The following is a 23,090-nucleotide window of genomic DNA, read 5'->3' as shown; positions in this document are numbered from 1 at the left end:
AAACAACTGATTGCCTGGAGACCGAAACCAACTTCCAAACTGGTCAAAATTAACCACAAATGCACAAACAGAAGTTACTGTAGGACATTATTATTTGATGCTGTTTACTATCATTTAAACCACAGAGACTGCTGTAAGAGTAGGGTGGATTTATCTTCCACTTCACGCTTTACACACTTTGTCCTAACAAATACTTATTTTCTATAAGTGATTTCTAGCAACTCAGTCTCCCGAAAATCACATTCATACTGAATACAACTGATTTGAAGACTGTTCTAGGAAGGTTTGTAGGAAACGTAATGCCACCCTGATCATATTTTTAATCAACACAATGATATGTTCTGCATATCTGCAAACTGTTCACTGCCAGTGCAGTTTATTCATTTTCCTGGGAACTAAAGCATGATTAACATATATTTTAGGCAACTCAAAACACTTGGTCTAAGTTAGGGAAAGATTTGGTTAAAAACTGAGAACGTCAATGCTGACTTGACCCTTTGAACCCGAGGCTTTTGGCAGAGTCACTACTTGTCTTAGCAGGGATTCAGACCGCAAACAACCCTGCGTTAAAACAACGCAAGAGGCTGCACTGGTGGGCCGTGTTGTTTAAGGTACCAGCGAGACAATGACATGCGATCCAGGAAGTCCAGTTGGAGTGATAGATGATATGAATAATAGAAATACAGGGTTTATGTTACAAAAAAAAAATCTATCAGGAATGTGCACGTGCATTTATTTGATTGGCCAACACAGCGCCTTGACAGATGATGTCACGCTGCAGTAGAGGTTGAGCTTTTTTGTCGGGGCCCCCTGGCTCCATTCAAATGAGGCTAAGTTACACTACTCAGACATGGCAACAACTTGCATGTTAGTGTTACATGTTCTAGGATTTACACAGTTTGAAATTGAGTTTTTCTCTGTATGTCCACAGGTATTCACACAAATCTTTATATAAATGGCATGAGCATTAGTAAAAAATCAATTGATAGTACAAAGCAGAAATGCTTATATTTATAGATTTTGTCACTCCTATTGATTTTCGTTTTCCTATTTCTATCTGATATAAAAACACAGTTTTGGATCTACAGTCCGCATAATGTTTTATGTGATACAAACAGGACGTACAATGTTGCCGTGGCGTCAGTGGGTTAGGTGTGGGCTTCACTTTGAGCCCCCTTTTCTTTCAGCTTATATTTCTTTACATCTTGGAAAATTGCCGCCATGAAAGTCATGCTGCATTAGCTGCTATCAGTTCCTGTTGCAGACTACAATCACTAGATTACTTCTGATACTGAAGAAAGAGTGTAAACATGATGATTATGATGGAAGATCTGAAGTTGTAAGGTGTCCTTTTCTATAATTTCTAAGCGTATTTATGGACGTTTATCCTCAATGGACATTAGACATACTGTCATCACTGGAAAGAGTAAGTCACTCTCTGGTCTCCGTTGAACGAGATGAATGAATTTATTACAGTACTGGCACCAGGATGCAGACTCCACACATAAGAGGTTGCACAGGGTATGCTTGATAACTCCTCCCTCTAAGTGTTAGTCTGTATGACCCTAGGTCACTAAACTGGACACTGACCATTACATCTCTGCCATACTTGAATAATTGTGCAATATACTGTGCACTACTCCCGTGCAATATTTAGTTTTCCTATGTTAGTTTTTCCTATTTATTGATATTGATATTATATACCTCCATTACTGCTGTGCAATATCTTAATAATCTCAATAAACTACACTTAACTCGACAGTACATGCACCACTGCTTATTACTTATATTTATATTATATTTATACATTGTATTATTATACTGTATCATCATCATCAACCGGTAAACCCACTTGGTACTTCACACTTATTTTATCTTGTACTATTATATATATTATATTATACCCACCTGGTACTTAATTTATTTTCTGACCTGTTTTTATAGTAGACGGTGTAGTCCCTCATTCGTCCAGGAGTGTTCTATCGTAGAAAAGGTTTCAGTCGTAGTCATCTGGACACTGTTTTCAGAATCAAGACGTTTCGGCTCCCATCCGGAAGTCATTCTCAATTATGAAAAAATGGGACAGGAACTAGAAATTTAAGCTACTCTGTGTTACATAAGCCCTGCCCTCAGGAAAGAATCTACCTGAGTATCTGTTGATTAGCTAGTTTCACCTGAAACTCACCTAATTGTTTCTATGATGGCCCAGTAATCAGTAATCAGGCCTATTGTTTTCTGGCTGCACCTCCCTCATCACTGTTAAGTGCCTGATTAGCATGTGATTGGCATGACCAAGGTGCTAATACACTGTGATAGACTTTGAAAATGTGTGGTTTGTAGCTTTTAGATGCAAATGCACGGCGCCCTGTAATCTTGAGTTAGCGTGTCGTCTGTGCTGATAAAGTCTTTTGTGAAGTAGCTGTTTGGTCTCACCTATGTACCGTGACGGTACATACTATGGTGACTTCCGGATGGGAGCCGAAACGTCTTGATTCTGAAAACAGCGTCCAGATGACTATGACTGAAACCTTTTCTGTTTTTATAGTGTTTTATAGTGTATTGTATTATATTTTTTGCTAGTACTTTCTCCTGTGTGCACTGACGTGAAGGCGAGCTGCTGTAACAACGAGTTTCCCTTCGGGGATCAATAAAGTATTTCTGATTCTGATTCTGATAACTCCCCTACCAGGAGCCTAGTTACATCCAAGCTGCCATTAGAACAAGGTCATAAAGAGGGGCGTGTATGGCTCTTCTTAGCCATTTTGTCTTCTTCTCTAAACAACCAAATCCAGTCAGAACCAGCTTCCAACAAGCATATCTCAAGAAATCTTTACGAGTTGACAGTCTGAACCTTCTATAATGTCAAAGGTTGCTATGCCCGGTCTCAAGGGTTAGGGTTAAATCCTGGTCTGAAGTGTCAAAGTCCTGCGATTTGTGCCCAAGCGTCCACCCCAACCTCATCTCTACATGACCTCTGTGCAGAAAGCATGTCACACTTCATGGACTTGAAAGAAACACTGGCAGTGAATGTAAAAGCACAAGTAGACAGGGTTATTTCTAGATATAATTGACGTAACTTGGTGTTGAAAATCTTGCGGCCCAATTCTAAGGGTTTGGTGACACTACGGCCTCCTCAAACATAAAGACAAGCCTCTCTCTAGTCTCACACTGCAGCTGGACGAAGCGAGGGATGACAGAAGAGAGAAAGAGAGGAGATACACTTTAAATCATTTGCATGTGAAATAGGCTGGCACTTAGATCAAAAACTGGAGCTGGAAGGAGGCGTGCACACAGTCCCGTCAGTGTGTGTGGTGACAGCAGCAGCCCTGTGTGCGCAGAGAAGCATGTGAGGCTGATTACAGAATATTTACTGCTGAGTCTGTCTAGACAGAAAGCGAGAGAGAGAGGTATGATGGAGACAGAGAAGGCAAGATGGAGGGAAAGAAGGAGAAAGGGGAGGAAGGAAGACAAGAAGAAAAGATATAAAGAAGAAAAAGGGAGCAAGAGAGAAAGGTAGCTGTAGAAAGATGGAAGGGAACGAAGGAAGCAAAGAAAAAGAGAGTAGAAGGGAAAACCCAAGGTAGGAAAGAAATGGGTTGGACAAAATAATAGAAACACCTGTATAACTCAGCTCAACCAAAAAAAACTTGAAAATTATACCCTTCATGAAGGTAAGGTTAATTGCAGGACTGTTGTATAAGGCTGCATTAGCTTTAGTTAGGTGTACCTAATATACTGGCAACTAAGTGTACAAATTAGTGGTATATAATGAAGACTGTATAGAATGAAGATTTCTAGGAAACAGGGTAATCAGTTTTCGTATGCTGTTAGGGAATAGAAGTCATCAAAAACATACTTAAAATAGGCAGCTGAGGAGGGACACACTGTTCAACATGCTTGAAGGTGCAGTTCAGCTCATTGTTTAGCTCTCCGGCCCGCATAGCATCGTTTTCGGCCGCAGCAGGCTGCTGTTCTCAGAGAAAAAGCTCTAAAAGCCCAATGTACACTACCTGCTCAGCTCCAAACAGCACACAGACAGAAGTTTGAGACTAGCTGGTGAACATAGTGGAGCATTTAGCAGCTAAAGAGCACATGACTCCAAATGAACCACATCAACTTTATAATGTAATAATATCTCAGTGTTTACAGCTTGTTGCGCTGCCCCCAAGTGGCCAAAAAAACAAACGCTGCTTTAATATGACAGAATGTACAGCACTATGACAAAATACAGATTTGTATGTGACTTTTAGTTCATCGGCTCTCAACTTTTCACTTGAGATGGCTGAGTAATGCAGATTTTTTGTATATTAAACCGTGAATGACCTTGACTGCGAGTAGAGTTTGTGCCAAACTTGCTGGAGAGAAAAATGCATCGTCAGGCAGGGCACATAAACAACAGACAAGTCTGTCATTGTCATGCAGGCTGGTAGTATTAGTCACACACACACACACACACACACACACACACACAGGAGGAAACATCCAGATGGGCAGCATTCCCAAAACCTGTCTTGTTAGCCACAAGTATGAATTTTTACAACCAAAAACAATACACACAGTCATTACACACTCACACACACACTTTAAAAATCTGTTTTGACATTTTAAAGCAGGAAGTGAATGTGATGAAATATGTTTTGTACACTCACATAAACAGTAACCACATGGCACACACACATTTTTCACACTGGAACGCCCACTTGAAATCTGTACTGGTGGCCTGAAGCAGCTACCTAATATGGACACACACACACACACACACACACAGGCTAATAGAGAGGCTGATGAATGATGCATTCCTTCACAGAGGGCATCATACTACAGTGACACTCTTTCATTTTCATCCGCCCACTCACCAATTCATCTCTCTCTTTCCCTTCCTTTTTCATTTTTATCTCCTCCTCTTTCTTTCTTACACAGCTTTCCTCCTGTCTTCCTCAGTCCACTTTCCCTGTATTATCTCTTATTCTTTGTCTCTCTCCTCTCCTGCTTTTCTAACTTTTTCATCTTATCCAGACCTCCCATCTCCTCTCTCTTTCTCTAATGCTTTCCACCCATCCGTCTCTACTCTCTCTTGTTCTTTTGCTGTTTCCACTTTCTTTCACTCCTCTATTTAATCTAATTTTTTTGCTGTCTTTTCCAGGGTTTGCCCTCTTTTGTTCTCCTTTTTCCCTTTGATAATTGTTTTTTTTCTCGTTTTTATGATTTTAAGTGCATGATATTTACATGTGCACATAAATTACATTAATGGAAAAGTTTGTCATTTTGGGAAATAGCTTATTCACTTTCATGCTGAGAGATAGAGGAGATAATTGATACCACTTTAAAGTCTGTATGTTAAGTACGGAGCTAGAGCCAGTAGGCTATTAGCTTAGCTTAGCATAAAGACTAGAAGCAGACGGAAACAGTTAGCCTGGCTCTGTCCGAAGTTGTGGTTTCACGAAGAGTCATGACTAGAAACAGCTGAGCTAGCTGTTTCCCCCTGCTTCCAGTCTTTATGCTAAGCTAACCTCCGCCTGGCTCTAGCTCCAAACTTAACATACAGACGTGAGAGTGCTATTGATCTTCTCATCTAACTCTCAGCAAGAAAGCAAATAAGCATATTTCCCAAAATGTCAAACACATAAATTGCTCTGTAATTGTTGTAAAGTGTTTCTCATTCTGTATTTCTCCTGAGTCACAGCCCACACATCCATATTTCCTTTCTTCTTTCCACTTGTATCCTTTCTATTTTATATCTAATTTCCTCTCAAAGCATCTCTCCAATTTTCTCTTTATTTCACACCTCTCTGCCCTCCTTTTCTCCTTCTTTGTTCCACTAATCCACTGTTTTTCTGTCTTTTTGCCTTTCATCTATTCTCTGTTTGCCCTCTGTCCTCTCTCCGTCTGTCGAACACAAACTGGCTACTGTCATCGCTCGACAATCTGCAGAATGAGACGGAGAGGGAGGGAAGCCTGGTGAAACAAGACACAGCCAAAGAAAAAAAGAGTGAAAAAGACAGAAAACTGCGACAGAGGAGGACGAGCACAAGGAGAGTGACAGTTTGACGAACAGGACAAATCTGACAGCTGAGAAAAGAAAGAAGCGCTGCCGGGGGAAACATTTTCCTGAGGGACAGAAGAGGAAATTTAACTCACAATCAGAAAACTGTACAGTAACATCCTCTGCAGCAAAACAAGCTTGCACAAAATAATCTGCTCTTACACAAACACACAAATGATTCAATTTGGACACACTTCCTCTGCCAGACAGGCCTGTGTAAACAACCACAGGACCTAGTGAACCAGGATACGATAATGACGTTATAGGAGTGTTATTTGAGTAAAAAAAATTACTATATATTTTTTTTTTTAATCCAAAGTTAAATCTAGTGTGGCCTTAATGTAAATCTTACAGAAGAGGTCACATGGGTAGTTATTTCATTATGGCAAAAAAAAACACGCAACACAATCAAATTCCATACAAAGCACGATATGGTAAGATTCTGTACAATCTTATACAATATGCTTTTACAATATGATAGATTCAATACAATTCTATGAGATAGAATAAAATATGATTTAGTACAATACAAAACAACACAATAATACACACTCATACAATAAAACTCAATACAATTTGATATAATATGATACAAAGATACGAAACATTTCAATATAATTCAAAATGACATTTTATTTACAATTCAATATAATATGACTCAATACAGTACGATACTTAAGATTTCTTACGATTCGTTACAATACGATAAGTTACAATACTTTACTTTCCACACTTTGACAATTACCCAAATCTAAAAACCATGTACTGTATCTCTGAAATGTCAACGGTTCATGAACATTTCATTAGTAATTTTTCATTGAGGAATACGGAGGTAACAGACAATACTTATATCTGAGAATTCATGCATATTGCGTACCCTATTTTTTATGGTCATCTTAAGCATTACAAAAAAATAATAATAATCCAGTGAGTTCATTAAGTAGTTTAAGTAGCCAAGAACGATCAGACTTTTCTTAAACCCTTCAGTTTATCTTAAAACTTATCTCTGCAGTATAAGCATCCATAAAAATACTTACAACAATTACAGACAGCATCATTATTCTAAGTCAGAAGAAAGATTTATGCTGTCCCTGTCCTGTAAAATCTAGATCTGATTCTCTACAGATTGTAATGAAAATTAAGAGAATGGAACTACAAAAGACCTCTGAACAGAACAAAACAATGAACATTTTAATAAAGTTCCTCTAAGTATGTGAGACAAATATATTCATGTACAGCTGCCTGAGGTGAATGGGAGGCTGGTGGAAAACGCTCTGAAATTAACGAAATCTGCTGAATCGAGTGAAACCCAGCTGAGGGAAACACTTTAATTAACACAAAGTGTGTTTCTCCCTCTGCTGAACAACTAACTGAAGACGAGACTGTCGCTATCTGGGCCAGCAGCTGCCTGCAGGCTGGAGACGCAGGATTGGGGGGTTGCCGGTTTGAGTCCCACACCAGCTGGGAAAACAGAGGTGGGGAATGTGAATGGGGAAAGATGCTGTCTCCTATCTCAGAAATGGTCATGATGGTGCCTTTGAGCAAGACATTTTAAGTTGTATTTCAGCTGAAATCTCTAATGTGAGAATAAAAAAGTTCCCCCCTGTACAGTTGGTTTGAAAGGTGCCTGTAAAAAGTTGCTAACTTGCTCCTCCGTAGAGGGTGGTGAAGTCGCTGAACAGTAAAGAGATGCAATGATCCGACTTTTTGTCCCCTCACGGTATCTGCCAATACTGACAATCCAGCATACATATTTTCCAAAATGTAAAATCTGTAAACTGTGTAGAACTGATTTAAGATCATTTTTCTATGTGTAAGGCCACGTGAGGCCGTAACTGCACATGTGAACATTTTAATTAAATTGTAGAGAAAGGAAAACTCAAAATCATCCATAACTGCTCAAACAACATAATATAGCATAATACTGATATTCCCACTGGGGGGGGCACCAAAGCTGGAAATTATCAGTTTCTAAGTGGCTTTACATTTTTTTATTCATTCAGGAGGTCTCATGGAGATCACATGTATTACATTACATGTATTTACAGGATTCCAGCAAAGGAAGTCAATCACACGAAACAATCATCACACAGACATGACACACTAATTAAAACAATTACAAATATTATCAAAAAGATTAAAAAATAGATGCCCATTACGTCGCAAGAGCCCAAAGTGATGTTTTGGTTTTTGACTCAAATTTTGGAGCATGGATACTATTATAAGATCTGAAAATAAATTAATACAATGAAACTGTTCTTCAAACCTTAAATATACTGTAAAAAGGCTCTTCTCATGTAAGTGTTGCTTGAATCCCATCGTATCTCTCTTTTTTATCTCCCATCTGCTGTGAGGCTTATGTTTTTACGGCTGAATAAACTTCTACGATTGTGTCAGAACCAACTTAGTGGATGAATCCCTTCCAAATCAGCGCTAATTGGAGGTTGTGTTCGAGTGTGTGTTTGAGTGTAAAGAGTCCCAGGAGGTCCAACTACCAGCAGTCCCACTGCTGTCACATGACAAGAGGGAAGTTAATGAGAGTTGAGGGAGGGAAAGAAACTTGAGGAGCTCTTATAGCTTTTATATGCACAGGTAGACAAAACTTATCTTCAAAACTGACTTTCAGTAGCTTCTATTTCACTGTTTTGTCCTATCAGGGAAGTAAAATGTGACTCTGTTAACACAATACTCTGCCAAAAGTCTAAATGTCAGGCCTGTTTCCTTCTACTCCACTGCCTCCAGCTCCAGACCCCCCAGGCCGAGTGTGTGTGTGTGTGTGTGTGTGTGTGTGTGTGTGTGTGTGTGTGTGTGTGTGTGTGTGTGTGTGTGTGTGTGTGTGTGTGCGTGCATGTTCACACCAGAAATGACACAGCAAAGTTTACAGGAGGTACAATCCAAGCCACAATGATCAGGAAATCTAGACACGAAACACGAATGTTAATGCTTTAAGGTTTTTACATCATAAAACAGCAGCTTAATCAGTCAAATACAAGCAGCTATCTAAGCCTCATTTGAATCAGAATGTGAAATATGTGAGCAAACGATACACATTTGCTAACCTCATATCCATGTCCTTTTTGTATATCTGATTGTCATGAATTTTGGGATGAACATTTTTTGTTGAATTTATGGTGCAAAACCCGGTGAAAAATCAAGGAGGTGTTCGCTGCTTTTACTCATGCAAGAGTTAACATGGGCATGAAAACAACAGACAAGCAAGATGACAAGAGGCAAGTACACGCACACTTGCAATCATATATTTTTGAAATTTGAAGACATCACCTTGGGCTCTGGGAAACTAAAGAGGGTATTTTTCACTATTATGTTACTTGCAAACAAAGCTAAAGTTTGCTTGATTTGGACAAGCTAACGTTCTGTAGCTCAGTTAAACAGCAACTGAAAATACTTTGCATCACAAACAACGTCTTAAAAAGCAAGGACCGAAGAATAACCAGTTCTGGTGGGCTCTATGGCTACTGGTAATTCAACTGTACAAACAAAGTTAGAGGTTTAAATCCTGAGGCACTAACACTGTTGGAAACTGGAGCTGGTCTCTACAGTAGCAGTGGCATTGCTCCCAATGTTGGAAAACAAATCAACACTCCATAATTTTGGGTGCTTACAAAGTGTGAAATGGATGAAAAAACAACGTTTATTTTGGTTTAGATCAGTGTGTGAATACTCTGTGACAACTGGGGCTTCCCCTGCCATGTGCAGTACAAAACAGAGTGGACCTACATCAGCCACAGATTCTAAGGAGCTGTACACTGAAAAACAATAATATTTTGCATATGGACTCACCTACGTTTACTGGACGTTAAAGGCATAAATGAGACTTTTCAGATATGTAGAGCAGGAGCAGAACTGCAAAGTTTAAAAGTATTATTTTGCCTATATTTACTGTATAGTTTGCAAAACTATAACCAACTTCAGCAGCTGTGGCACTAATGCATATTAGCAGTCTATTCACTGTCAGTGGATTTTTCTGTGCTGCCAACGTTTTAATATTTAAAACATGCAGATTACCTGCTCACCTGCTCTTTTGCACACTGGTTCAGATGTAAATCAAAGATGCCTGCAGATAATTTGAGAAGGCATTGCTCCAGACACCAGAAATTGTGAAAATAAGTTCACCAACACAATATATCACCAAAATGAAACTTGAGACAAGTCCAGTAGTTCAGCTACCTAGTGTGTTGTGCAAAATCAGTACCTCTCCGATAAAAATAACTTACTGAATTTAAATTTGTATGCTGCCATAACAGCAAGTTGAAAGAGTGAAAACTTAACATATCACTGCAATTGTCAGCAGTTTGGGGTCAAACTCGGCCTTCCTCCTACATTCAGGATCTCCAACAACAGAGTTTTTAGAATACATGGACAAATAAGCTCATTTAAAACTTTCGGGTACATTTAAATGTCTTCCTGTTAGACGGTTCTTTGGGAGATGTTCCCGTCAGACGCACAAAAGATCCAACAGAGAGACCGATGAAGAGCTGATGAGTCAGGCTCATCTCTTTTTTTTTCTCTTTAAAATCTTTTAGTAAATTTCCTTCAGGACAAAAAACATTTCTAGATAAATTATAAACTGTCTGAGTGTCCTGTCTAGCCCTGCCATGTGAGCAGGGTTGCACAGCAGACCCTCCTTTAGCCCGAGGCTGGTTGGCATTAACAAACACCAGCTTGTTGTATTTCCCTTTCACACAGCAGAGCAGGGCTTTATCTCCCCAGAAACGTCATGGTCATTTAGTTTTAATAGGGATTCATTGATTTCCTTAATCTATAAAAGGACAAATCCTTTACCCAAACAACTAATGTATTGATTTAAGTGCTACAGACAGTGACTCTTTACATCAGATTAAAGCTTTAACATGCAAAATCAAGAAATCAAACAACCAGAGATATGAAAAAACTACTGTGCTCATGCCACCCCACCCTCTTCCAGCAGCTGGCTGTGTAATAAAGCCTTCAATTATCTCATCCAATCAAATATCAATTGTCTCAATTTTAAAAATGCTCCAAAACAAGCCTTTTATACAGAAATAATGCCAGTTTGACATCAGTTTAAAATCTTACTGAAAGACCAGAGCTACAGAAACAATCATGATGTGGTAAGTCTGTTCACGATTGAGGTCAACTTTATAAAGAGAGCTTGTACACGCCTAGTTTTGTACTAAACTTAGCGCAACAGTGTGAACTAGCAACAAACTGAACATCGCGGCAGTATGAAGGGTAAGCGTTCACTTACTATTAATGTGGCTTCGAATGGTGACGCTATCTCTTCGCTTAAAAAAACGACAACAAACTACACAAGCAGAGACAATAAATCTCTGAATTGAACTGAGCGAAACTATTCCAATAAGCAAAGAAATTTGGGCAGCTGGCTTGCAGCTTCACATAACTAATACTAGCTAGCAAGCTACCAGCTAGACTTATTTTCTTCTCAGTTTTACTGAAGTCAAATGTTGACTATTTTCACTACTAGTAGAGCTATGGAGCAACGTTTGTCAGAGCGATTCCCCATTTTGTTTGTATTTTGTTTGTACATGAGTGACTGCTTACAGTTTTAAGCTATTCCAATGATCAACAGTTGGTGGCGCTAATGCACCAAGAAATGTAGCAACGCACCAAGAAAGACAGGAAAGACGAGGACTGCTAGCAGGCAAACATGGGTATAGACAATGCTGGTTCCGAAAACAGCTTTGAAAATGTTTTACGAAAAAGGAAATGTACTGAACACGTTTGCTAGACCTCAATGACAACACAGTGTGTTTTGTTGAGAAACAGTGAATGTAAACTTCACAGGGAACCTTTAAAATGATAAGGTTATGACACAATATACAAAAACAAATGTGTTTGTTTGACATTGTATGTAATGTGAAACAGAAAATATATCTTAACAGACAAATAAAATACGAAAACAACTGACATCCTGGAGGTCAAACCCCTGACTTTGAGTTTCTCTGATTGGTTAAGAAAGATGAGGATTGCTGAAAAACCTGACAAGAGATTATCAATGCATCGCTGCCAGGTCATATGTACTAGCTTAATTCAATTTCCTGCATCCAAGCAGCCAGGGGCGTTCTGTGTGTTACACCACAACCACATACAACAAACCACAAGTAAAATAAGACGTATGTTACACTTGGTAGATGGGAAAATAGCTACATAATAAGAGCAACAGATGTTTGATAGCACAATGATACAAACCAGCATGTGTGTGTGTGTGTGTGTGTGTGTGTGTGTGTGTGTGTGTGTGTGTGTGTGTGTGTGTGTGTTTGTCACCGCTGTGGGCTGCAGAGATCAGCAGAGGCTTGTGGTTTGGCTAATGTGTCCACATAGATTTGTTCCCAGTTTGAACACGAGTCCTCTCCAGCTGCCTTAAAGCTCATTTGTTTGGAATGAGTCACATATGAAAGACGCCTGTTTATCTTGGCTCCACGTGTCAAGTATAAAGTGTTACCAGTCTTGCAGGATTTTCTTGCATCATTTCATCTTTGAGTTTAATTTCAAACTGTCTAAACTCACAAAGTTTATCCATGGAAGGTACATCACTGGTACAGTTGTGTCAAGTGATTATTTTCTGTAACAACTGTCCTGATGTCCAATTTTGTAGAAGTTCCAGACCACAGAAATGTCTGCAGAACCACAAATGTCAGAATCAAACAAATTTCACTCATCTGATCTGATGAACAAACATTTGCAGATACAGGACCAGCACCAGTTCCCGCTGTGTAAGAAACCAGCATCTTCATATCTCTGTTGCTGTTTATCTGATACACAGATCATCATAAAAGCTTTCCCTCCTCTCCCTTTTTATCCAAATACCTGATGATATTTTGTGGCATATTTGATATAAAAGCTTTATCAGGAACAAATCGCTGTGAGCTCAAAAGTATCATCCAGCAGAATCCCTGTATGTGCAAAACACCAAAAGATAATTAATTATTCAGTTGTGAAATAAACTAGGAGCAGGGCAGCTCCCAGGTGTGAATGTGTGTGTAAAGTTGTGTGTAAACTTTTCTTACCAAGAATTAAGATACTTGTTGCATTTTGTGATGACCGGTGGATTGCTTTATGCCACAAAACTGGAAGGTGTCGCAGTATTTATACAACAAACACAGCTAGAGTTTCTCGTAAAGACAGGTGGTACTCTGGTATGATTTACTGATGTCATCGCGTTCTCCATCTTACTAGAAAGTGTTACTAGTTCAAAAGACACGTTGTCCGACCTCAGAGTCGAAGAAAATCGTAATAGTGCCTATAGTTGTTCCGAACACTCTGGTGAAAAGCCGGTCGTCAAAGAGAGGATGTGATATCGTTTAAATATGGGATACCTGCACACATTTTCTTTCTTGGAAGACATTCATAGTTTTGCACTTATTTGTAAATACAAAAAGTGACAGAAATAGTTGTGTAAAGACTGAAAAAAAGAGAGCTAGGGAAAGAAGTTCAAACCCAACGTCCTTCCTCACTTGCACACAGCAGGCCAATCGTGGCGTGAGGTGCGTGTGAATGTCAGATTGTCGGTGTCAGAAAGTCACAGGAATGGCCAGGCACACGTCGACTAATCCGAAGTCGGAAAGGTGTGGGAGGAAGGGGCTTCCGAAGCTATTCGATCAGCCGACAAGCAATTCTGATGGAGTATACAGGTCATCCAGTCTAATAATCCGGTTTGTGCTGCCAATTAGTGGTGACAACATGCTTTTTCCACACCCTTCAGTCTCAGCGCTCTCATCAGCTCCATTTCCTGCATCATCAGGCAGCTGCTTTCAGCAAAAAATAAACCCACTGTACACTACCTGCCCAGCAACTAACAGCAGACAGTCACCAGCTTTCTTGCAAGCTTCAGACCCAGACATTTACAAATGCAGTGCAGCAACTGTACAGCAAAGGAGGAGCTCCGGCTCCAAAAACAAATAATAAAGTAATAAATTACTGGAAATACTTTCTAACTAGCTGTTTGTGAAGTCTTCAATTTGAATATATAAATCAATACAGTGTTTGAAAGGTGCAGCTGGATTTACATCCTTTGGTGGACACCGTGTATCATTTCCTGTTACTACAATACAGTAAAGCACATCAATTTCCTCTATATTAATACTACACAATACTCAAAACTCTGTGTCCTTTAAAGCAGCACTGATCAGGTTTTTTTGGTCACTCGGGAGCAGAACATTCAACATATTATCTTCTTATATAGTTCATATGGCAGATATAGTGTTAGTTACAGTTACAGTTTGGTCTCCACCAACTCCTGAGGGAAATATCGGGCACTATGTTCACAACTAGTCGCTAAGTTTGTCTGTCTGCCAGTGGATTTATCAGGGTGTTTTGCTAAAAACAGCTTCCCTTTGCAGCTGGAAACATGGAGAGTGAATCAAACCAGTCGGCTGAAAGCTGCTTTAAAGCTCTGTGGAGCCGAGGTGAACTGCAGAGTCGGTGATCCGTTGTTAAAATAAAAATATTAGTGCAGCTTTAAACAATACTGGTACCGATACACCTGGATTTGGTAATTTAAACACAAGTAGCCAGACAAGGACTAACTAAATAAATAAATTGCCGCCTACAATTTGCAAAATTAGAATTTAAATCAGAAAATATCCCAGTGTTCACAGAGTAAGTAAACAAGATAATCGGACCAAGCATTCGATGCCTGCTTTTCAAACTCTGAGTTTTAATGCAGACAGTTTCAAAATACGATACTCAGCCCTCAATAGCACAAGTGTGAGACAGAAGCTTACCAACATCTTCAACATGCCCACATGTGTTTACCATAATCATACTACAGTAGAGTTTAACATTTAAAAATGCTACAGATCCTGTTTTTGGTTTTTTTTTAAGTAAGAAAACATTCCCATTTTTTGGACTGTGCTCTGCAGGTTTCCTCTTTAGGATTCCCTACACACACACACACACACACACACACACACACACAGAGAGAGGAGGCAACATATTGACGAGCTAACTGGTCACTTGACTCCTCATCTGATCTGATGAACAAACATTTGCAGATACAGGACCAGCACCAGTTCCCGCTGTGTAAGAAACCAGCATCTTCATATCTCTGTTGCTGTTTATCTGATACACAGATCATCATAAAAGCTTTCCCTCCTCTCCCTTTTTATCCAAATACCTGATGATATTTTGTGGCATATTTGATATAAAAGCTTTATCAGGAACAAATCGCTGTGAGCTCAAAAGTATCATCCAGCAGAATCCCTGTATGTGCAAAACACCAAAAGATAATTAATTATTCAGTTGTGAAATAAACTAGGAGCAGGGCAGCTCCCAGGTGTGAATGTGTGTGTAAAGTTGTGTGTAAACTTTTCTTACCAAGAATTAAGATACTTGTTGCATTTTGTGATGACCGTGGATTGCTTTATGCCACAAAACTGGAAGGTGTCGCAGTATTTATACAACAAACACAGCTAGAGTTTCTCGTAAAGACAGGTGGTACTCTGGTATGATTTACTGATGTCATCGCGTTCTCCATCTTACTAGAAAGTGTTACTAGTTCAAAAGACACGTTGTCCGACCTCAGAGTCGAAGAAAATCGTAATAGTGCCTATAGTTGTTCGAACACTCTGGTGAAAAGCCGGTCGTCAAAGAGAGGATGTGATATCGTTTAAATATGGGATACCTGCACACATTTTCTTTCTTGGAAGACATTCATAGTTTTGCACTTATTTGTAAATACAAAAGTGACAGAAATAGTTGTGTAAAGACTGAAAAAGAGAGCTAGGGAAAGAAGTTCAAACCCAACGTCCTTCCTCACTTGCACACAGCAGGCCAATCGTGGCGTGAGGTGCGTGTGAATGTCAGATTGTCGGTGTCAGAAAGTCACAGGAATGGCCAGGCACACGTCGACTAATCCAAGTCGGAAAGGTGTGGGAGGAAGGGGCTTCCGAAGCTATTCGATCAGCCGACAAGCAATTCTGATGGAGTATACAGGTCATCCAGTCTAATAATCCGGTTTGTGCTGCCAATTAGTGGTGACAACATGCTTTTTCCACACCCTTCAGTCTCAGCGCTCTCATCAGCTCCATTTCCTGCATCATCAGGCAGCTGCTTTCAGCAAAAATAAACCCACTGTACACTACCTGCCCAGCAACTAACAGCAGACAGTCACCAGCTTTCTTGCAAGCTTCAGACCCAGACATTTACAAATGCAGTGCAGCAACTGTACAGCAAAGGAGGAGCTCCGGCTCCAAAAACAAATAATAAAGTAATAAATTACTGGAAATACTTTCTAACTAGCTGTTTGTGAAGTCTTCAATTTGAATATATAAATCAATACAGTGTTTGAAAGGTGCAGCTGGATTTACATCCTTTGGTGGACACCGTGTATCATTTCCTGTTACTACAATACAGTAAAGCACATCAATTTCCTCTATATTAATACTACACAATACTCAAAACTCTGTGTCCTTTAAAGCAGCACTGATCAGGTTTTTTTGGTCACTCGGGAGCAGAACATTCAACATATTATCTTCTTATATAGTTCATATGGCAGATATAGTGTTAGTTACAGTTACAGTTTGGTCTCCACCAACTCCTGAGGGAAATATCGGGCACTATGTTCACAACTAGTCGCTAAGTTTGTCTGTCTGCCAGTGGATTTATCAGGGTGTTTTGCTAAAAACAGCTTCCCCTTTGCAGCTGGAAACATGGAGAGTGAATCAAACCAGTCGGCTGAAAGCTGCTTTAAAGCTCTGTGGAGCCGAGGTGAACTGCAGAGTCGGTGATCCGTTGTTAAAATAAAAATATTAGTGCAGCTTTAAACAATACTGGTACCGATACACCTGGATTTCGGTAATTTAAACACAAGTAGCCAGACAAGGACTAACTAAATAAATAAATTGCCGCCTACAATTTGCAAAATTAGAATTTAAATCAGAAAATATCCCAGTGTTCACAGAGTAAGTAAACAAGATAATCGGACCAAGCATTCGATGCCTGCTTTTCAAACTCTGAGTTTTAATGCAGACAGTTTCAAAATACGATACTCAGCCCTCAATAGCACAAGTGTGAGACAGAAGCTTACCAACATCTTCAACATGCCCACATGTGTTTACCATAATCATACTACAGTAGAGTTTAACATTTAAAAATGCTACAGATCCTGTTTTTGGTTTTTTTTTAAGTAAGAAAACATTCCCATTTTTTTGGACTGTGCTCTGCAGGTTTCCTCTTTAGGATTCCCTACACACACACACACACACACACACACACACACACAGAGAGAGGAGGCAACATATTGACGAGCTAACTGGTCACTTGACAACACACATGAGATGACGAGACAAATGCGGCAAAACAAGAAGGCACAGAAAACACACACACACACACACACTACCTTTAAAGAAATGCACTCTGAAGGAGGTGTCCGAGCTCTTCTCCTCATCCTCATCATCTCCCATCCTCCCCTGCGCTGGCAATCGCCTCCTTTTCCAACGCATCCCTCCTTCTCCTCTATCTATCTATCTATCTATCTATCTATCTATCTATCTCTTACTCTGTTACTTTGACTACACACTCTCCTCCTTTCTATCCGTCTACCTGTCCACTTGTTCGTCCTCTTGCTTCACTCCTGTTCTCCTCCTCCTCTTTGCTCCTGATGTCTCTCTCTCTCCATCCTCACCCTATTTGATTACACTTTCTCTCCCTCACTCTCACTCTAACCCCGCTCTCTCACGAGGTCTCTTTCTAGCAATAGAACTCACAACAGTGACAGTTCCCATGATAACCCAAACCCTGTGTGTGTGCGCGCGCGCGTGATCTTTCCAAAAATCTGCAGGCATTATGTGATTTCAAATGTCAAGTCAAAGTCCGAATGTTATATTTGTGCATAGTTTATGCAGCACTATTCTGCTGTATATGAGTATAAATATATTTGTGTATAAGAGTATACGTGTGTGTTTGTGTGCGTGTGTGTGCCTCGCCTCTCTCGCTCGCCACGCTGCAGTTAGTTCTGCTGCGTCAGCCCTGCCCACACACACACGCACGCGCAAACACACACACACACACACACACACACACACACACACACACACCAGCAGAGATAAATACACACACAAACAAGAAGCATTGCACAAAGCAACAGATGCTAAACACACATACACACACCTACGTGCACACACCATGACTCCTCTAACAACACAAACATAATTGATTTTAGGTTGTATACAGTAAATTTAGTATTTCAATTTAATCCGTTAATCAATAGCTTTTGTCAGATACTTTCATCTTACTTAGCAAGTTCTAGTCCTGCCTAATGTGTGTGTTCATGCAACTCTTACTTGTTGTAATCATATTTATAGACTCATTTTCTTTGCATAGTTTGATTAGCAATGAAAATTGACCAAACTTCTGGACTGTCAAGATCACTGTTGATTTACTTTCATCATTTAAAGTCACGATTGTACACCTGAAGTGCAGTTTTTTAAGGATAACTCCAGTATATTACAACTTGGTTCTTTTCTCACAATGTTGTCCATCCTTTCTTTCGGTAATAATAACTGTATAATAACTGTACTGTTAATAGCTGAGATCTGGGAACAACAACATTGCTAAAACGATGTCCGACGGGGAGAGTAACACAAACAGGTTTTAAACAAACTTAAGTTACTCAAAATGATTTGGAAGAAAAAACCCAAACTGTCTGTTTCAAACATCCATCACAGTTTAAAGACCAAGTTCCTGGTTCTATTTTGACCCATCGCACTTACTGTAGTTGTGCCCACAAAGTTTTGACCACCAAATGAAGTGATTTCTACAGTCTGGCTCTACTGTTGGGTTGTTTACAACCTGACTGCTTGTGTTTCTTTGAGCAACGTCACTGCATCGCCCAGCCATTTCTTCCATGGATAAACCGAGTTTCCCTTTAAGTTCTCAGGTGCTACTTTCTACAGTTTGGAAAGAGAACAAGTATTGAAATAGATTAAGTTTCCACACAATACACTATATTCAGCAATAATCTAGCAGACAGGATAATGAAGCAGCAAGTGGAGACATCGGATGTCAAAGCTCAAGTTTGAGTCGTTTAGTATGGGTTTTGAAAAATTAGTCCCGAGCAGGACACCTGTAGCCTCAGTGTGATTTGCACTGCAGCGAGCAACTGAACTCAATGAAGATCTTTCATCAGGTAATAGAGTTTGCTTCAGGTTTTTTGTGTGTTTGTTTTTGTTTATGTTTTAAATCTGTATCAATGGGAATATGTTTGCCACTGTTTTCTTCATTAGGGGGTGCCAGTACCCAATACAAAGTCGAGGTACTTGTGTGGGCAACAATCTGAAGTATTCTGGCCAAATTCTGGTAGTAAATTACAGAATGTGTCCACAGGCGAATCAGTTGGCAAAAGAGCATTTAATGTGGAAATAATGGATGGGTTGATGTAAATTTGTCTGCTTTTGAGTTTTTAAAATGTGTGTGGTTAACTACCAACATTATAAAAAGCGCATATGTCGAATATATATGCCTTTTTTAACATTATCTATTGAGAGGGTTTAATTATAAAGTTGAGAGGGTTAAAGGTTAAACTGCACCAAAAATAGCAGTGTAGCGAATTTTAAATGGCATTCAAGTGAAATTTTCCACCATATAATCAGCAGCATTTGAGTGCAGAGTCGTTGACACTCAAGCAGGAGGGTCTGCAGTGTAACAAAACAAGCAAATAAGCTGTGTGACAGGGCAGAGTGCCTGCTTCACACAGGGCACTAATGAACTCAGAGGGCAGATAGAGGACATGCAGCAACACACGCAGATGCAGAAACACACTCATACAGACAAACACCGACTAAAGAAGACTCATTTTATACCAATACCAACCTGAGCTCATGAAATTACAACTACAGAGCAAAAGCCTGTTAATAAAATATTCAACAATGATTTGAAAAAAGCATCCGAAAACGCTGCACGGATGCAGGCGGATGTGTGAGTCCGCCGTAACCATAGAAACCCCGTCTCTCTGCTGTCAGGCTGTCAGAGGAGACGTGTGGAGCAGAGAAGGCAGATGTTTGTGCAACATGTAAGGAACTAATGACTCTTTGGCAAACAGACACTGCTTTTTAAAAACATTTATAATAATTACTTTGAATTACAATGCCTGTGTTTGATTGTGCAGAAACGTCTGTCTTGTTGCAGGACAAAACTTCCAGACCTCATAATCAATGCCCACATGTCCAATTTCTACAGGGACTCAAAGTTCTGGTGTTCATTGATGACTGTTTCCCCCAGGTTGGAGAAACAATCAACCAATCAGAGCTGTGTAAGTCATCCTTAAGTCATCTTCCTGTGCCACGGGCTAAAAAATAGAAAACAGAAAAAGGGCCACGAAAATGGCGACCAGCATGGATGAGCTCAACGAGCTGTACAGGTTGTAATATAAAAGCTTTAACAGTAACAGACACTTAGCTAAAACACTGCATCTCGAAATAAACATAGTAAGACATATATACATAATATAGCCAACATAAAAAACCAACACTAGTTCCCAACTAGCCCCATAACATCCATCTAAAGCTAAATTAAAACCAAACAATTCATAGGAATGAGGATTTTTTTTAGGCACCTAGTATCAATGCAATCTATAAAGAGATTTAACAACCCCTGGCAACCAGTGGTTTAACTTCTCACCTTGCTGCAGTGATGTAGCAGTGTACTTCAGGGTGTGTCAGTACATCGAGACATCACTGTGGGGTGTGGCTACCGGTGCAACAGACTTGAAACTTTCAATGACAAAGTGCACTGACAAACACTGCCTTTCAGGCTGGTGTTTTTCATTTTCAAACTGTTTAAAAGTACTACAGCCTCTAATACTAAACGGGAAAGATTTACATAATAAACCAACATTAGCCATTAACAAAAAGAAAAGTCAGAAGATTATGCTTTCTAACTACAGTATATTGCAATGGTAATGAGAATCAGATCCATTACTTTCAATGCTCGCTTGTACAGATTATTGAGTGGTTGCAAGTTGACAAACACACCGCAGCTCCTAAATCGTCATATTTCTCCAACTGCCATGATAAACATTATAATAACTGCTACTACTGCAGCTTCCATGCTGACTGTACGTGACGTCGACAGGGCAGATGCAAAATAGATTCAAAATAAAACAAAGTAACGCCCACAACCATGCAGAATCTGGCTAACATAGACACAATATCAGACTGAATAATGAAGCAAAATGGGGATCCATCGGGCTATGACTCATATATGACACCAAACAATACAAACAAAACAAGGTGTTAGTAGATCTATGAGTTGTTTACAAACACACACACACACACACACTGTTTATTCACACCATGTCCAAACCACAGAGCCTCATGGCTGCCAGGTAGTGGGTTGGTAGCAGGAGGCATGAACACACACACACACAGAACTCATCAGGGTGTCCAGGTCCATGTGTTCGGTGTCAGAACTGTGTGTTCTGCTGTTGTATCCCTCCTCTACTGAAGCTCACTCGCCCAGCCTCCTCGCCCAGCCTCCACCCTGCCAATAAATACTTGGGTTTTTCCCCCAGTAGCATTGAACAGAGCCAGGCCTCGTCTCCACTAAACCTTCCTCTCCAACAAACCAAAAACTGAACTCCTAAACTAATTTCTTTAGTTATTTTAAAACCTTTATTTTTGAATTTTTGAGCTCAGTCAGATGATGTCACTGTTGAGCTCAAATGCAATGAACATACAGAGGTCCAGTGCTGGACTTTGGCTTCTTGCAGGTCTAAGCTAAATTCCAAATAAATAAGGTGCTTTTTGAATTTTAATTAGTAAATTAAATTGCACCTTTTTTGTTTCCACTTTTTCAAACACAAAAAAAGCACATGTGATACATTTGTTTGTGAAAACATCAACTTTAAGTGGGATTTCTTTTGTAAGGGACAAAGAAAGAAAGAAATCACACATAATATCATGTTTTGCATTGTAAGGGTTACCAAAATCATGAAAGCATTTGTCTTTATTTTGCGTAAACATGCATCTTTAAAAATCTACAAATCTGTGAAAATTGTCGTATTTTGATTTTTAAAAAACACCATTGTCAGGCAAAAGCCTTGTTCCAAGTTAAGAACAAAAGTCCACAACACTTTTTCAGCTTTATAAAATGAGTTTTAAAAATGTTTCATTAGCATGAGAGTTGTGTGATTTTCTCAACCCTGCAGAGAAACATGTACTCTTGCAATTTATGTTACGTTCTCCTGCTTTCTCCTTGTCTCTTTACACACACACTTACTACAATCCCTCTTATGCTCCTCTTTCCTGCATATAAACCAGGTAACTCCCTCCACAATGAAGTGATATTCCCCTTCTTCTTCTCTCTAATTCAAGCCCGACATCCCCCTACACACACACACACACACACACTCCGCTCTGCCTGTCATCTGGAAGTGATTGCGTCCACCATTACAGCATGCCTTGGCCGACGTTAAGCGTGTTGGTGTTGACAGCCAGCCTTTTGTCCATTACAGCCCTGAGAGAAAAGCACTGCACAGAAACATGTTGATAAAACCTGCTCGTATTGCTAACACACGCACACATGATGCAGTCTGTTAACTCACTCATACCCAGGGCAACTATCAGTCACTGTTATAAGCTCAAATTAGACCTAACTTACAGATAACAAATCACAAACAGATAGCCACCCACACACACTGAAACATTTACCGGTGTACAATCAATTCTGGTCACCTGAACATTCAAATAAATCTCTTTTTTTTTCCAATTGTGTTCTTATTTTTGTAATTATTTTCAGTAATATTATAAAATCTTATATACCTATATGACCATTCCAAAAACTACTCATATGAACATCTGAGTCATCCCTATTGGTTAAGGTCTGGTTACATTTGGTAAAGATTATATGGGGAAAGATCATCTTCATTGTTGTCATTCTTGATTGTAAGTTGTCTAGTGGCAGTAAATATACATTGTAGGTTAAGGTTTGGCCGTGAGTAAACGCTGCAGCTCCTCAATACCCAAGACTTTCCCGTGTCTTGCTTCCCAGCTGCTGGGTAAAAGTGAAGGTGGTTAGCCCCGAGGCTAGC

At 39.6% G+C, this 23,090-nt stretch overlaps 1 protein-coding gene and 1 long non-coding RNA gene across 3 annotated transcripts in view; both read right to left on the bottom strand.

Moving 5' to 3' along the window:
* Positions 1 to 17,835, bottom strand: part of LOC122869971 — a 36,947-nt gene extending 19,112 nt beyond the window's left edge. Inside the window, exon 1 of one of the 2 annotated variants that reach the window (XR_006376459.1) lies at positions 17,403 to 17,835. This is a non-coding gene — a long non-coding RNA (uncharacterized LOC122869971). Of the gene's footprint in view, positions 1 to 1,932; positions 1,991 to 17,402 lie in introns of those variants that run through there. The other variant, XR_006376460.1, reaches the window with a different exon arrangement.
* Positions 1 to 23,090, bottom strand: part of nhsl2 (NHS-like 2) — a 156,009-nt gene that overhangs the window by 116,577 nt on the left and 16,342 nt on the right.

The sequence above is a fragment of the Siniperca chuatsi genome, linkage group LG22, assembly GCF_020085105.1.
Source record: "Siniperca chuatsi isolate FFG_IHB_CAS linkage group LG22, ASM2008510v1, whole genome shotgun sequence".
Classification (NCBI taxonomy): Eukaryota; Metazoa; Chordata; class Actinopteri; order Centrarchiformes; family Sinipercidae; genus Siniperca; species Siniperca chuatsi.
This window is presented reverse-complemented; position numbering and strand designations above follow the sequence as displayed.